The 14005-nt window shown below is 43.9% G+C and overlaps 1 long non-coding RNA gene across 1 annotated transcript; it reads left to right on the top strand.

Annotated features, from left to right (window-relative positions):
* The first annotated feature begins 7057 nt into the window (after positions 1-7057).
* On the top strand, positions 7058-13310 carry LOC114017930 (uncharacterized). The gene is made up of 2 exons (XR_003563272.1): positions 7058-7110; positions 11761-13310. It is a non-coding gene; the product is annotated as an uncharacterized LOC114017930 (long non-coding RNA).
* The last annotated feature ends 695 nt before the right edge of the window (positions 13311-14005 follow it).

The raw sequence follows: 14005 nt of genomic DNA, 5'->3' as shown, positions 1-14005 counted from the left end.
AAAAAGGTTCATCTTTTTTTTTGTCTGAAAATGTCTAGTTGCCATAAACAGAGGGTTGGGGTTTTTTTTTTGGTGTTTCCACAAAATGTTGAAAATTTTCATGGAAAGCAGCTGTTGTGGGTAAAAAAAAAATTAGAAAGAGGAATCATATAAAAGTACTTTTTTTACTGTTCAGTAGAGAAGTTTTGATGGAAAATTTTGACCAGCCTTGCTGTAAGACCTCTTATGGTGCTGTGTTACAAAAGGATTAGACTTAGACACTGGCTACTTCACCTATTTCTGTTTATACCTCAGCATGTCAATCTCTTCACTATTCTCAGGTCTGTAATCCACTTTTTTTTTTTTTTTTTTTTAACATTTACAGTATTTACTCGCTTGCTTTACTTAAAATGTTTTGCCTACCTTTAGTTTCATTTAATGAACTGGGCATCTTGGTTACAGGTTTGTTGCTAATCTGCCTGATTTCTTCCTGGCTGCCCAACTCCGCTGCATCAGGTTGCTCCCAAGGGCTGCTCTACTGGCATGGCACCAGGTCTTTAGGGCACTTCAGTGCTGTAGATCTTTGTGGCTCCTTTGATGTGCCCCAATGGCACAAGGCTCCTTAGTGTCATTGCAGCATCTCTATCCTGGGACTTGGCAGCACATTCAGATTCCTGTTGTCCTTGGTGTTTCACTACTGAGGAACTTCCATTTTATAGCAAAAAATGTTATTACTCACTAACTGAAGGAGTGCCTACTTGGTCTTATTGCATTATTGCCCATCTTCATTGTGTTCAAGTTGTGTCTGCTGTTCTCTCTACCTCCTTCTGCCTCAGCTTACGTTACCCGTCCTGCCCTGGGACTGCACAGTACTCCCACAGTAGCAATAATCAGGGCCCTAATTATGGAAAATTGCCCAGGCTAATTCCAGATGATGTTGACTTCTGGTATCCCACAGGGAAAAGCACCCTGGCGATGCAGGACCATCACTTTTACAGGAATGTGGACTTCAGAAAAACAGAGATGCTTTTGAATTTCTCCATAAAAAGCCAATAACAGTGGTGTGTAGAGAGGGTGTACAGAGTTGTGTCAGTGTCAAAATTGCATATTTTTTTTCTTTAATGCACTGAAGGTGTCCAGGGAAATGGCAAGTTAATTTAGCTGATTGGTGTCGTCTCCCCCAAGTGTGTTTACCAGAACCAAGACTAATTAGCTCTCCAGACAGTATGAGAATGCAAACATATTGGCATTTATTTTCCTTCCTCTGACTTCCATCTGATCTCACTCAGTTGCATCTTTGAGCAGTGAGCATGCTAGGAAGTCTGTTGTCAGTCTCTGGAGCTCAGGAGCAGGGGATGCAAGGGATGCAAGTGAAGGGTGATTCACTGCGATTTGCAAGGTCATGGTGGACAAAGCTGATGCCCACAGTATGCTGCAGTGGCAGGTCTGAGTCTCTGCCACCCATCAGCTGAGGCAGTTTTAATTCTAGCTCAGAAACAAGTGTAAAACCCAATCAAGTCAAGCTACCTATACTCTATACCCCATCTGTACTTCTAAGGTTTTGAAGAAACTGTCACTTTTCTCCCCAGGTAGTTAAAGCCCTAAGCCCACTGTTGCAGACAGAGCAACCAGCTTACGTGGAGCATTGGTTCAGATAAAAGAGGGAATTTCCTGCATGAAACTGGACAGCTACAGGTTATGAGGGCTCTGCCTTTCTCTCCAGCCTTGCCAGGATCCTTGTGTGCAGGCTCAGGCAACATCCAGGCTGAGCAGTGACCCAAAATATTCTGCCTGCAGTGACACTGATCATCGTGGTGCTTGCTTCCCCTGTGCTCCCTGGAGCACCTGATGCTGCAGGACCCTGTGAATTTTGCAGAGGTGATGGTAATATTTGAAATAAGAATGACCAGATGGTTAGATGTTTCTAATAAACAAGGACATGCTCTTAGCCAGTGCCTGTACCTGTGAAAAGATATTTTTGGCATCTTTTCCTAAATATTGTTCTTAAAACAGGCAGAGAGGCAGAGTTTGATCACAGTGGCACTGGTGCAAGTCCAAAGTACCTGCCGTGAGTGACTGAATTATGCTAGATGCACAGCAGGGTAATGAGATCAGACCCTGATCTGCTGTGACTGCTCTGGTCTGCAGTAGGTGTGTGAGATTCCTGTTTGAAAGTGGCAGGGGCCGCAGGCATAAAGGCTGGTCATGATTATTAGTGTGTTTTGCAGAAGAGGCAACTGTCCATTGAATATCTATTATTAAAAAAGCACAAACCCACGTGGTTTCTGTCTCATTTCAGGGACCGGTGGCACATTGCAGGTGCTTTGCTAGGGTAGCCACAGCAGTGACCTGCTGGAGGCTCTGATGCGCACAGCATGGGGAGCGGGCAGCCAGCCAGAGCATGGCAAAAACTGACACTGTTTCATGCTGCAACACCACAAAGAAAAGCTTGATTAAGAAAAGTTCAGTTCCTTAATTTTTTTCTGTCTTACGGGAAGATGGCAGAGTCATCTCTACATCAAGAATTCTCATCAGACTGTGTTTCCAAGATATCACACACTTACTTAGTCCTGTTTGAAGTGTGTGATAGGTGGATTTTAAATCTCTGCATGCTGAACAAAACAGCTGTTCAATGAAAGTGTACAAGAGATCAGAGCTTGTGAAGACTGTGCTAAAATGCCAACAGACTGTATAGCCTTGCAGCACTTAAGAGAAATATTCTTTAAAGGAAACATAAACAGCCCCTCAAAAAAGCAAACTGACCATGGCTGAAAACAAGTCAGCATTGAGATATGCTTATCTGAGGGAGGCATGAGTAGACAGCAGTGAGGATGGTGGAGGATGGATAGACATTGCTGAATATGGATCAAAAGAAATTTTTAGTTTAACTTTGGTAATGGCATTTTAAAATAAAATTTTCCTATGCTGACATTTTCAGTGTTTTCTTCGCTGTGCTTCCTAAGTAGAGAACTTGCATTCTGGTACACTGAAGAATAAATAACCCCCAAAAAAGATTAATTGATAAAAAGGGAGGTGTTTGTGAGAAATGTATGTTTTTAATCATAGCTTGTGTTCTGGAACAATCCTTCAACAATTCTGCCTTCTGGCTGTGGATTTCCCCATCCTATCTATGACAGGATCTCCTAATAAATCCCAGGTTTCAAGGTGAAAAGCCTTTCTGTATTTTAGGTGGGCTTGTTTTAAGGGAAAAATGCAGGCAGATTCACCCGATCTCCACATCTGGCTTCTGCCACACCGTCCCATCCTGTTTGAAAAATAATTAACAGCAAAATACATAAGTTTAGCTGAGACAGTGAGGGCTTAGCATTTGAGCCTGCCTTTGACGTCCTGTTGGGGCTAATGAGAGAGGGTATTCAGAGCTCTCAGTTGTGGTTTGGGGCTGTGGCAGGCACATACCACAGTCCTTATGCCTGTTTGATGGCTGGAAAATTATGACTACCTAGAAGGTCAAAGGCTCAGCTTTAAAAAATAAACAGAACTGGAAAATGGGGTTTCTGTAGCATCCGGGCATGCCAGGTAGACACAGCAAGGGACTGGTGAGGCCCAGGCACTTCGTGCTGCTTGCTGCCCGTGCAGTGTGGGCTGAGAGGCTGCAGCCCCCGGTGGTGCGGGAATGCAGGCATGGACAGCATCTGACACCCACCCTGGAGGGGGAAGCCATCGCCTCTTTGCTGGGCTGACACAAGCAGCAGATAGGATGGGAGGTGGATTTGGCATGGCCCCTGCCAAGTGTGAGCTGAGGTCTCCACTTGGGCTGGTTGTGTCTGGGACCAGGAAATTGTGAGCAAGGTTTAGGGGGCAAATACTTTGATGACATGCAGGGTTGCACCTGAGGAAAGTCCTATTATAAGGACTTGAAATCAAAATGTTAACCTGTCAGACAAACACTGAAAAACTAGGTAATAATTCTAACTTTTCATTCCTTTTCCCCTTCTGAAATAAATTATTATGAAATTTACATTCAGTAGATCAGTAACTGAAAGAACTTTTTCGAAAAGGGATTTAAATGCCCAGATAAATCTGGTAGGACATTAACCTTCTGAAGTATACAAGATACTCCTTGGCATGCTGTTTGTTACTTAACACAACCATTAAAAGGTGGTTTATCTGTGGAAGGGGAGGGGGAGATTAATGAGACCAGCAGAAACAATGAATGAACTGACCATGATGAGATGCACTGGCAGAGTGAGCTACTGTGGCAAACAGTTTTGTAAAAACAAGAAATATTAAAGCTGGATCTCTGGGGAGGATCAAAGTCTTATGGCTATAGACAAGGTTTCTGCTACAGGGGCTGCAACGGGCTCTTTCCATGGGAATGGGAAATGAGCTTTTTATAGGACCCATGGAAGTCCTGTAGGACTCAGGGCTTCAGGGTACGTGTACAATCCTAAGGTATGACATCTCTCTAATGCTGGGCATGATACTTTGGCAAACTGCTAAGCATGTTTGTTTCAAATGTAGACTCAGCCTTTTCTGAAGTTTCTTGGGATTTCTGAATGACTCACGTTCGACAGAGCATCAGAGCCTTTGGACACACTTGAAAAAGACTGAATACAGGAATGGAGCACTGGCCTGAATAAAGTTAACTTAGTTAAACAAATTTAATTTGCATGAAATAGACTTTAGAAGATATTTTAGTGACACCAGTGCATAGCTGTGAATATGCATGGGTGAACACCAGAGTCTTCCAGAAATGTGAGCAGGAGTATGACAGAGCCAAAGTGCTCAGGGAGAAGGAGTGGAGGAGCTGGCGGTAGCTTAGCTCTACTAAGCTCCTGTTTCCTAACTGATTTTGGACACAAGGCTAAAATTACTGTTAACTCCTCAGAAGCACCGGCACCTGGAGGTGAGCAGTGTCAAGACATAAGTGGGTGCTGCATGTATTCAGTGCTGTGGTGCTGCCTGTACCCCACTAGCTGTGAAGCCGCTCTACCTCTGGTTTGAATGACATAGGCTTCAACACTCTGAGATCAGGTCTATCCCCAACACCAGGTTATTTAATTTTGGGCATGATTATTTGTGTTATAAAACCCATTTAGGCACCATGTTACAATCTGCTTGCAAGAGAGAGGTTGAGACCCCATGGTGAGGTCAGCTGAGTGACTGCTTTAAATTTTTTTACAGGAGGAAGCTAATAAATGTGACAAATGTGGTTAATCCAAAAAGAAACTTTGAACGTAAAAGTAGAGAATCAATTTTTTTTTTAAACACAATTGTACCATGAATATTTTCAAAACAAGATGTTTCACTGAATCAGGACACAGGGAAAAGGCTTTTCTTTCCAAAATTAGAATAAAAATTTCATACTGGGTCAAATGTAATGGTTTGGGCTGACCCAAAAGGGAATGTGTCAATTCAGCTTATACTAGTGCTTTTTTTCCCAGCTAGATCACGATTGCCCAGCTCTGCCTATGGCTGGTCTGTTCCTCCCAGGTGAGGACCTGGGGGAGCTCAAGGATGGCCAGCAAGGACTTGGATGCCTGACCCTATTGTGAGGGCTCTGATGATGTCTTCAGAATTGGCCCAGGCATCACTAGGCTGTCCCTGTCCCAAGTTGCCTTTAACAGCACAGGTAAAAAGTGCTGAATGTCTAGAAAATGGTTACAGCTGCATGTTGGCCAGTCCTTAGAGGCACTGATACAGAAAACCCTCCTCTCAGCGGCCATCCTTGACCTCCTACATTCCCCTCACTCCCTGGGAGGGTTCCTCTGTAGCTGCCAAGTCTTGAGTTAGCTCTGGGCACACTGGGCCAGGGTAAAAGAGTGTTAGGACATGGCGGAGAGGCTGGGAGGCATCCTCCTCCAGAGAGCAGACAGGAGAGTAGAAGGGATGACAAAAATCTGGCTTGATTCCCAATAGAGTGTACTGGGTGTTGGGGATGCTGTGCCATACTCTGCGGGAGAGAGGAAGGACTTTGGTGCCTCAGTGTTTGCATGTCATACCAATGAAATAAAGCTGAAGTCCTAGGAAAAACAAGGGCGGGCATGATTCTGCAGGAGGAGTGTATGGTAGCAGATATAGGAAGCACCATGCTGGGCCGTACTAAAGGTCTGTCAGGTAACAAATTTTTGGCTGTGGTCAACAGTGGCTGAGTGTCTACGGTGAGGGTCCAAGCATACATGCCGCTTGCCCAAATGCTGTCTCAGCATCCAACAATTGGCAGCTTGGGGGCTTCCTGAGGCAGAAGCGGCTGTAGTACACTGAACCACTTTCAGTGGATTTTTACTTCTCCAGTCTCCCCTTGAGCCCATGTTCAGTCTTAGCATCCATGGTTTAAGTGCCCACTGTGCAAAAACAATCTCTTTCACTAGTTTTGATCCAACCACCGACTGCAAGTTCCACAGTGTGCACTGGAAGAGGCAGTGAATGGGCATTTCCTACTCACCCTTTCCATGCTACTCTTGATCACTTGATTTTTGACTGTATTAAATCCTTTCCTCCACTCCCAGGTCTTCTGTTTTCCAGGCTGAAGCATTCTAGGGCATTCAGCTGTTCCTTGTGTGCAAACCACTCTGTACCTTTGACCCTTAGTGCTGCTTTTCTCTGAACCTCCTCCAGATTCCACTATATCTTTTTTAAGATGTGGGGGTGGAAGAACAACCAGGACTGTACAAAGTGTTCATGATGCAAGCCCATCATGGCTTTATATGATGGGAAATGCTGCTGAGTTGGCTTTTGGCTCAGCTGCACCAGTCTGAATGATACTGCAAAGAGAGATGGACAAAGGAGCAGTGGTGGGGACAGACCATCTGGGAAAGGGCAAAGTGCTCCCCAACAGTGTGGGAGCCATGTGCCCGGGAGGCCCCATTAACCTGGTGGGCAGAGCTACCACAGACTGGTCCTGGAGGAGAAGAGGAGGAGAAAACAGTCATGAGGCATCTGGTCCTTCTCCTCAGAAAAGCTAAAAGCCCTCCAGCTTGTAAGCTGTGATGTGCAGTTCCCCATCAATGGCTGGGTGCTCTGTGCAGGAGCAAGGGAGATAGGACACAGAATGGGCTGTTTGCCAATGGGCACGGGCTCAGACAGGGCTGGTTTGATAAAAGCAACAGACTGAGGAGGGGTAAAGACCTCAGAGATGTCTGGAGGCAATAGAGGACAACCCCTTGTCAAGTAAGTGGTCTATTACGGTCTGGTGCTGGAGCCTAAGAAAGGGACATTTATACAGGCCACCCAGGAAACAAGTCTTCTGCTGGGATTATGTCTTTTCCAGTAAATGGAAAACAAAAAGAAGGGGGTGGTGGGGTGGTGGGGGTGGAGGGATTGGGGTTGGGGGTGGAGGTAAAGAAAAAGAAATAGATGCAAACAGGGTCCCAGTTGCCAGGTACTTCATTGCTGGAACTGTTCATGCCAGTGCAGTTAGTGGTCCATATTCTGTGTATAAGCAGAACTGAAGATAGCTCTGGAAACCTGTCTTGTTTGAAGTGTCTCTGCTGTAAGCAGCAATCTCTACTATAATACCAGGTAAAGGAACAGAATTGCATTTTAACCTCATTTATTCCCCCCAGCACGTGAAACACATGTTGAGGAGCTAGAAATCACTCGTCCATTGGATGCAAAGTCTTGGTAGTTGCCTATGAATGAATAAATGCTGTTAAAGTCTACCTAATTTTAAAATGAGTGAGGTTTTTGAAGGATAGACACCAAGTATTTGCCCCCAAGCTTGAGACCTAAGGATGCTGGGTCTCAGCTGCTGCTGTTCCAGCTGTGTCATCTCTGCCTTCAGCAAAGCTACACTGATATATCCAGCCAGGGAGATGCCCCCCCCCATTTCATCCGCGCTGCATTTGCTTTATAGTATATGGTTTGCCAACAGCTTTCGCTCTGTGTTTGTGGCTCAGTTTATCACAAGCAGAGCCAACGCAGGCGGTTCTAAGGGTGGGGCCGTGTGCTGCAACTTCAGTGTGTACAATTTCTGTTTCAGATTAAAAAGAGATTAATTTCTGCTTTTCTGTGTTTTGTTTTGCAGATGGCAGGTAGCTCTTATTTACTTGAAGATGTTTTTTACATCTTCTGTTGGAGTGTTTGGAATAGAGTAGGTGGTATGAAGGAGAAGTGGGAAGAGTTAATCCAAGTAGGAGAAGTTTTGACTGCAGCTGTGTGAAAAATGGGCCAGAAAGTGTTTTATACATTTATCTTTGTTTCAACAAAGCCTATTTCTTTTTCATACTTCAAGTACATGAGAGGGGGTAGTCAACCTGAAATAGTTTATTTAATCCAAAATAGAACATCTTGGTTTTGGCCTGCTTAATCCTAATAAAAGAAATAAATAAGAAGAGTCAGTTTCTAACTGAAAACATCTTCTAAAGACCAATTTGAGAACATTTCAGTTTGAGAATGGTGAAAGAATACACATTGGCTGTAAAAAAAGAAGAAGAAAAAATATATTATTATTTCTGATCAGAAAAATCTTGTTTAAAAATAAAAATCTACCTGGGGAGAGAGATGGACAGAGAAGTTCACTTTCTGGTGCTCACAGTTAGCTCAAAGGCAAGGCTTGCTGAGCAGGAGTCTTTCCTGTGTGGAAGATCCAGAGATGCGCTCAGTGAGACAGCTTCCCCAGCCATGTCACCTGCAGCTCACAGATTTGGTGTTCTTGAGGAGCTGGGGCCTTTCAATCTACCTTTGGTGCTCCCCAATGCATGATCTGACTGATTTGAGGATGTCTTGGCAGTACCACCCCACCACAGTGGCAAAGAGGCCACCCAGGGTCCTGGGGATCTCTTCCTCGAGCCTATGGTTTAGGTAACCCTGTCCTGCATCACCTTGGTGCTTTTCTACTAGGCATAAAGCTCTCACCCGGGGAAACCTGCTGGGTTTGGCTGTTTGGTGGCGGAGCAGGGCCACAGACCCTGTGTGTATTCTGCTGCCATCAGCCCGGTGCAGGCACCAAGGCTTGGGCGGCCGAGCTGCCTTGGACAATTATTGCAGCATGGAAGCCAGATGAAATCTTGATTGAATCTAGCTCATAAAGAGTAACTCACTGAAAAGTCCTTGAGTTACTTGCACACATTTTTCTAATAAATGAGCCATGCAAATACTTAACCCTATTATTGCTTCTTAAGAGGAAGACATTAATAGTTCATCTTTAATAGTACACTTACTGAAAGGTTATCTGCAGTACATTAAAGTTCATAATGAACAATTTAAAATCAAATAAATAATCAAAGGAGGCCAAATAGGGCAGGTGAGAGTGGGAATAACGCACCAATAAACTTTCAGATTAAACATTTGGAGTGGGGGAACAAGCTTTTTCCTGCAAACGGAGTCTTGAGAAAACCTGCAGGCATCCCTGCATTTACAGGCAGGTTTCTGTCGGGGATCAGACCCATTCCCTGGGAGCTCACAGCAGCCTGCTGGATTTGCTGACACCTTGGGTGCTGTGGCAGCTCTGCTGGGCACCTTGGACCCTGTGGTCCAAAAATCTGGGAAAGAACTCAATTAATTGTTCTGGAATAAATCAGCTCCACATCTTTTTAATTTATTTCCTTTTGAAGGATAACCTGTGGCAGTCTTGCCTCTCTAGTTCAGAGGAGAAACTTTCTATTTAGTATCAGAATTTGCATGCAGTGTGGAAAATCCTCTTTCACCAACTGTTTCCACAATGGAGGCAGCAATGCAAAACCATGCCCTGGGCTTCTTACTGATTGTTGGGCAGTGCCGGTGTGTGGAATGTGCTCATGCACTGGTGGAAAGTGCAAACAAAAGGTTGTCTGAGAGCCTGGGCATTGCTGGCAGGAAACAAGGAGGCAAACTGGGCAGCATCTGCCATTCACAAGAGATGCAAACTGCCACCATCGGTTCATCCCTTTTCTGTCTTCTCATGGTGCACTCAGTGTGTTTTCCTGCTCACCCAGTCCCTGTTTCTTCCCATCTATTACAATCTACCATCTAGTAAAGCACTTTCCCTGTTTCTCTTCCCCCCTCTGTCTCTGCCCTGGGTGGCTTTCCCTCTCCCCATGAAGGCAGGTGGTGAGAGCCTGCTCGCTGCTGCCTGCTTCAGCTGCAGGGAGGGATGTTCTGCCCGGCACTGGGTGAGTGGGGCAGGAGAGGAGCAGAGGCGTTGTTGCCCAAACCTCACCCCTGCTTGAGGCTGCCGCAGGAAGGTTTCCACAGTAGCTGGGAGTGGGGGGAAGGCAGGCAAGCAGCTGCTTTTACAGATCCCAGACTCCTGCATAAGTGTTGTGTGTCTGTAGCTGGGCATGAAGCTTGGGGAGTCCTGGAGTCACATACTTCCCTTCTCCTGCTCCCTTGCTGCTTATCTTCTGCCTTCCCAATTTAGGAGACACTGACTTAGGATCTCCCCCAGCCTAAAAGAAAAAAGGAAAAAAGATTGTTCTGGCTTTTGAGGCATGCGATGTAGTGTGGGAGCAGAAAACCCTTGGCGCGGCGGTCACAGAAAGCAGAGCTGTTTGCTGAGTCAGGTCCTTGATGAGCTGGCAGCTCCGCATCGGCCGTCTGGTATTCATTGTCGGCAACTTGCAGTCTCAACTTCCTACATCATCTCTTAATCCTCTAAAAGATGTGTTTCTCTGACTCAGAGCTGAGCGCGCTCTCGCTCCCCGTCCGCTGAACATGTGCCTTTCCATGCAGTCACAACGCACTGGGCTGACCTGGCCCATGGCACCGCTGCTGTCGCTCCTGGGTGATGCCTGTCTGTCCTGTGTTTGGACCACCCACCACTGGCCTTCCTCTGGGTGGTGGGCAGATGTCTCCAGTCCATACCTGTCCCTGTGGCTGGAAAGTTTTTCCTACTGGATAAAGTATATTCCCCCTGTGCTCTTGCTCTGCTCTTGCTGCTGTATGCAGCGTGGCATGGCGGCATGGTTTCTTTGTGCTGTACTATTCCCACTAGTCTTGTCTTCTTCAGACTAAACAGTACCAGGCCTTCAGTCTTTCCTCCAGAATAATTTTTTCTTGACCTCCTTGCTTTCCCCTTGGGCTTTCTCTGCTTGCTCAAGATCCAGTGTGCTAGAAGACATAGTTATTCCTTTAATGATCAGTATTTTCTCAGGGACCCAGGAGATTTCATTGCAGGTGGTAAAAAACCTTTACATTTGAGCCAGATCGAGCTTCCTTGTTACAAAATATTGCTGTTTGCCACCATGTTCTTGGCCTGGCCTGTAATTTTGGGTGGTGGCTGGATGCGCAAAAGTAAATTAATGGAACTGGCACTAACTAGCATGAAAAAATAAGAGGGCAATGAGTTCTTGAGAAATAAATGATGTTTCTAAATCAGTATAATATCTTGGTCATTGTTTAAGAACTAGCAGATCTTCGTAGACTAGAAGGTTACATGACAGACCTTCAGTTAATGTAAATAGGTACAGCTCTGTGGTCGAGTTACGCTGATTTACATCAGTGGAAAATTTGTCCCTGTGCTGACATTTGGGGGCCTTTAAAGGAAGACTATCCAGTTTAAAAATAACGGTTCTTTGATTATTTTTTTTTCTTTAAATGAATGTTAATGTCCCAAGAAACATAATCGAAAGACAGCAGGGAAATTTTTTCTTTCAGGTTTTTAATGTTTGCTTGTTTGCTGGTGTGTTCAAACTGAGCCTTTCACATCTCTGGTTATTGTTATTCACTGCATCCAGATACAGAGCATTGTTATTTGTGCAGGTCTCCCTGTACCTGGAGGAAGGAAAAGCCTCTTTAAAATGGAGAAGGCAAGAAAAGAGCCCTAAAGCTGCATGAGAGATTCAGGAGAAGTGCAATGATTGAAACGTATTTAACTAACTTTATTTTTAAAACTGACTTTAGGTGGGGAACCTGCGGAGAAATTACGAAACTGTCATCATCCTTGAGGACATGTTCAAACATGCCTTCTTCTCGCAGGCCACTTACTGCTGCTCTAATCATTGGAGTTCAAGGTTATTCTGAAGAGAGGAATTAAAAGGAAGGTTCATTTAAATACTGCTATGGATAAATAAATGCTATTAGCTTCCCCATTCCCTGAGGTGTATTTTTAAATCAAAATACTGCTACTGTACTCTTTGCTGGTCCTAATTCAACCATACACTAAGTAGAAATAATGCTATTTGCACTTACAGACTTGCACAAGCAGTAGAAATGCTGTATGAATATTAGCTACAAAAATTAGAATGGGGTCATTTTTATTGCTAATTAAATAATCACTTTATGCAAAAGCAGTGTAAAATATGTTTAGTAAAAGCAATTACCACATTTAATAAACAGTTTTGTTAGAGGTCTCTTCCACTGAACTAGAATTAATTTGAAGCCCTTTAAGTCCTTTCCCTATATTTTCTCACAGTACAATGCAGCAGTTAGTTAGTGGCACAGTTGACTGATTTTATTGTACTCTAACTTAAAAGAAACAGTTATGGAATTGTAAAGTAGAAAAGTGTGCATGTCTATATATTGCTACGGTAGCTATCATTGAGATTATAACACTTAGATGTCAAGAAAATCAATTAGGAATAAGCACTGAGGAGAGTGATTTCCAGCGATGTCTGGGTCTTTTTTTCTGTTTTCTCTATGTGGGAGCACACAACAAAGTTGTTCATTGCCTTTCCTTCTCCCACCCTGTTGTTATAAACTGTTGTGTGAAATCCTGTTCGGACATTCTCCTTTTCCCGTGGCATTTCAATGAGAGTAATTGATCTCCTGGCCTTCTCTGAGGCAGACTGAGCTAGCAGAGCAGGCTCTCCTCATGTTATTTCAGGAGAATTATTTATGGCGAAAGAGCTAAGGAAATAGGGTTATTACTAAGGACTTGGGAACAGAGGAAGATGAACAGAACTGGAGGTTGTAAATTAAATAAAGAATGGGACCGAAGAAAAAAAAACAACATGGCAAGTCACGGGATCCGGTTCTGCTCTTGCTTCACACCAGTTTGCTCTACTGACCTAAACAGCTCTGAGGCGAGCTTCAGAGTCTGTGTTGTTACTGTACATAATAGATCTGAGCAAAAAAATAGATCTGGGGGAAAAAATAAATAAATTGCAAAATACATGTGCATCCCAGGACAGAACCCCAGCTGAGGGTAAATGAGATAAATATCAGAGTTCAACAGAGCTGATTTGAGCTTTTGGAGGGTCTGGTCTGTTTCATTTTTCTCGCGTTATGAATAATTGCTAATGATGCAAACTGTTACTAAACTTGTTTCGCCATTTGGTGTATGGCTTGCTATTTTTTTGAGGGAAAAAGTACTGTATGTATTTAGCTCAATCCAATACAGAAATACCCCTCAGAATGTCTCCATTTGCTGGATTTATGCTGTCACAAAGTGAACGCAAATCTCAGTTTGGTGTTCAGGTGTTTTGAAATAAATCACTGAACTGCAGCCTTCATATCTTGCTTCTTTGACTCACTGCACAGCGGACACCCTAATTCAGCGAAGTGGCTTTTTCAGCCTGATGCTCTTCGTTGTCTTGTGGGCAGGGCAGATGAACAGACACTTTTGAGGAGAAATCTTGGAAGTCACAACTAATTTCATGTCAGTCTTTTCTTGAATGTTTTGGAAACCTGCTGTAATTTGCTGTATCTTTTATAAATCATCCAAATGATCATTGAATGGGAAACCGCAAGAGCAAGTAATCCAGCCACAAATTAACGATGAAACATAACGAACTGCCACTTATCTGTGCAATTGATATTTTCATCTGAAGGGTCCCTTCTGTTCAAATGTCTGGCTGAATTGCTTCTCCAGGATTTCTTTCAATTATTTGAATCTCTTGTTGGCCAAATAATTTTTGCTTCCTGTAGCATTTCAGATAAATGAGATTGTACCAAGAGAAAAGCAGAGCTAACACCATTCCAGTGGAGAATTTCTTGGCTCCGCAACTTGTCTTTTCTCACTTCAGAGACTCTCGAAGTAACAGAACATATAATATAGCCGTTTAATGTGTGCATTGTTTCCAGCCTTCTGTCTAATGGCAATGCTGTAAATTGAACTAACCGTTTGGTCATGTTTTAATAATTAACACTTTAACACAAAAGAGTCTTTTTGGTATCCTGTCATTGAGTGAAGTTACATAGGTGATTT

The sequence above is a fragment of the Falco cherrug genome, chromosome 2, assembly GCF_023634085.1.
Source record: "Falco cherrug isolate bFalChe1 chromosome 2, bFalChe1.pri, whole genome shotgun sequence".
Lineage (NCBI taxonomy): Eukaryota > Metazoa > Chordata > Aves > Falconiformes > Falconidae > Falco > Falco cherrug.
Note: the sequence above shows the minus strand (reverse complement) of the source record. Positions and strands in the feature narration are given on the sequence as shown.